The sequence below is a fragment of the Cyprinodon variegatus genome, unplaced genomic scaffold (genome assembly GCF_000732505.1).
Source record: "Cyprinodon variegatus isolate N-32 unplaced genomic scaffold, C_variegatus-1.0 Scaffold719, whole genome shotgun sequence".
NCBI classification, from domain to species: domain Eukaryota; kingdom Metazoa; phylum Chordata; class Actinopteri; order Cyprinodontiformes; family Cyprinodontidae; genus Cyprinodon; species Cyprinodon variegatus.
Window position 1 is genome coordinate 272,499 of NW_015151172.1, and position 3,069 is coordinate 275,567.

The 3,069-nt window shown below is 41.8% G+C and overlaps 1 protein-coding gene across 2 annotated transcripts in view; it reads right to left on the minus strand.

Moving 5' to 3' along the window:
• Positions 1–2,970, minus strand: part of hdac5 (histone deacetylase 5) — an 86,682-nt gene extending 83,712 nt beyond the window's left edge. The window contains exon 1 of one of the 2 annotated variants that reach the window (XM_015395022.1): positions 2,865–2,970. The gene's annotated coding sequence lies outside the window, so the exon portion shown is untranslated. Of the gene's footprint in view, positions 1–2,729 lie in introns of both variants that reach the window. The other variant, XM_015395021.1, reaches the window with a different exon arrangement.
• Positions 2,971–3,069: the final 99 nt, after the last annotated feature.

Consider the following 3,069-nt stretch of genomic DNA (forward strand, 5'->3'; position numbering starts at 1 on the left):
CAGCAGACAGCAAGAAGCCTCCCAGATCTCCAGATGCATTTGAGATATCAAAAAAGTACTCCAGGGTGTTGTTCAGCATGGGGGTGAGTAGAAAATGAAGGCTAATCATGTTTTGGGTGTACTATTCCTTTAAGTAAAGACCTACTCATATCTTGTTTTATTGTGTGATTTTTAATGTTACGTCGCTGGCTGTGCATAATGGGATGAAATGCTAAACTGATGCTACCACAATTTCCACTGGTGAGTGGGTGGCCAGGGTGGTGCCATCGGTTCCAGACCCCTGCGCTGTTTCTGTGACATGGATAATCTTGGATATAAACAGTCGAGGCAGAGATACTGCAAAGTACACTTGATACATTTCTCAGTGACCTTTTGTCCTAATATCTCACACCATCAAGTTCCTAGAGTCCATCATACACCTGCCTACACAAACGTAATGTCACTAAGACAAGGCACACAGCACTTTTAGGATCACATTCTTTGATTTCTCCAGTGCATCAAAGAAAATTAAACATGACTCAATTTATTTGCAACATTTAAAGCATTTCTTATTGAATTAATAATTAGTTTTATTTAGATTTTAACACTTTATGTATTTCTTATTGTTAAATAATTGTTAAATAAGGAATCTGTAGAGAGCTGGACTCAAGAGGTAAGTCCTGAGGAAGTTTAATACTGTGTGGTGGACCGCGTTCCCTGTACTGGCATCCTCATGTGGCGCAGCAGCTGTAATGCAGCCCAGAGGATGGCTTTGCAGAGGGTGGTTAAGGCTGCACAGGGGACTTTAGGGAGCAGCCTTCCTTTCACATTGGACCTCCACACATCATTGTGCAGGATTTTTACCACTTGCCCTTTGGGCAAGTGACTTTCACATTTAAATTGGCCCAGACACAATTTTTACTTGCCCAGTATGAAAATTTTTTAATGTATGACCTGCATCGCTGTACAGAAGACTGCCATATGATAGACATATTTACACTGTGCGCATGGCATACAATTATGCCAATTTTCCTAATCCCTGACCGATAATTTTTAATCTAGGGTTATCTGGGTGGAGGGTAAAATAGGTTGTGGGTGTGTTACTGTACATACATTTTTTTGCCTTGTGGTTGTTTTTGAGCCTGCTAAGTAAAAAAAAAATGTGTGATTCACGCCAATTCCCTGACAAAAATCACGCCATCTGGCGGAAAATCACGCGGCTTTTCCAAATCACACGAGAATGTGTACAAATTAACAAAAATGGCGCTTCTGGGTCGTTTTCATTGAATGTCGGTGATTTTAGTAATTTTAGTAAGTAATTTTGAGTGATAAATATTTTTTTCTTTGCGATCATTGCATTTGCCCACCGGGCAAGTGCATGAAGAGGAGCTCTGAGGGTGTGATTGTCATTGTCTACCAAGTCACCTACATGAATACATATAACATCCATCGCCAATTGTTGGACTGACTTTTACATATAACCATAATAGACATTATATAAATAAATTATTTGAACAAGGGCACAGCTTTATTCAAAATAAAACTATATTTTTCATTTGCTCATACAGTACATTTTATCCCCTATAAAGAGGTTTTATTTGCTTGTTTTTATTTAATTTGTTGAATTGTTGAAACAGTAAGTAAATAAGCAGTGAACATGCTTTTTTTTGTTTAAATGTAGCCATTACGCCTGGGATCAGTAAATACTTCATATATTTGGGCAGTGTGGGAAAAGAAACTTAAATCTGGAAAATATCTCAATCTAATCACCATTGTTTATAGATTGCAGATTCTGTGACTGGCTGGATGTGCTTTCTTCATCCTCTGACATGGGAGCTCATCCGCCTGGCTGTGTGTTTCCTGGACGGGGACGCCTTTTAGAGTTGCTTTTTGTATCTATGCTTCTTTTTTTATCTCTGCTTCTGTCTCCTTGAACCCCAGTCGGCCTCGGCAGATGGCCGTTCACACTAAACGCTGGTTCTGCTGGAGGTTTTTTTCTTGTTAAAATGGAGTTTTTCCTCTTCACTGTCGCTACAAGCATGCTCAGTGTGAGGGATTGCCTTCCAGCCAATGAGTCCATGCAATCACCGGGTTTTCCTTAGATAGAAAAAAACTTTGATCTGGTTGAACTGTGAAGTGCCTTCAGATGACATGTGTCGTGAACTGGTGCTATAGAAATAAACTGAATTGAACTGAATTTTAAAAACTGTAATAAAGACAGTGTAACCTGATCGTAATGCAGAATATAATTTATAGATGTAGGGGTGACCAATTTGTTGCTTAGATGATCTTCCCACTGGGAAACTGTGGAGATGGAGCCTGGAGGATGCGGTCCTTTACAAGTTGGCTTGTTCTAAGACATCAGTGGAGTTAATTGCTGCCATCTGTTAGCTTTATGCTTGCACTGTACATCCTGCCTGGTCCTTTGGCCGTTGATAGTTAGCTATAGTCCAGTTAGCTCTACCTAGTTAGTTCCCCTGCAGACTGAGCAAGCTGCGGTATCTATCAGCAAACACCTGTACTGTTATCAAGCTGGTTAGCTGCTGTATCTGTCAGGTGAAAGCTTCTGTCCTTTAGCTAGCTGTAGCACTTATTACACACTTTATACGCACAACGATACATTAAATCTGCCATCAGGGAAAATAAAAACAGGCAAATTTGCACTTCTTCCATCCGTGGGAAGAAAAGAAAACGTTTAACAAGCGAATCCTGCCGCTGAATGGTCACAAGCATCCACGCACGCACAGTACCGTGACTTTCGGCGGAGACCAGGTCGTTTCCTATCGGGATGCGGTCGCTGCGGTGCGCGTCCCCTCCTGCCTCAGCAGGATCCAAAGCGCCTTTGGGTTGCCACAGAAAATACTGTAACTCAGGATGCGTCTCACCTTCTACCGTTTCAACTCCTCCATATTTACAGTATGGCCGTTTTTTCTCCCTCGCGCACTCTCTCTCCCACCAACAACAACATTATTGACGTCCTCCCCCTGCCACGTGACCAGACTACTGGGGCTAAAAATAGACTCTGTGGCAGACAGACAGATAGACAGACAGGCACTACAAGCAGAGGCGGACTTAGTCATACTGCGGCCC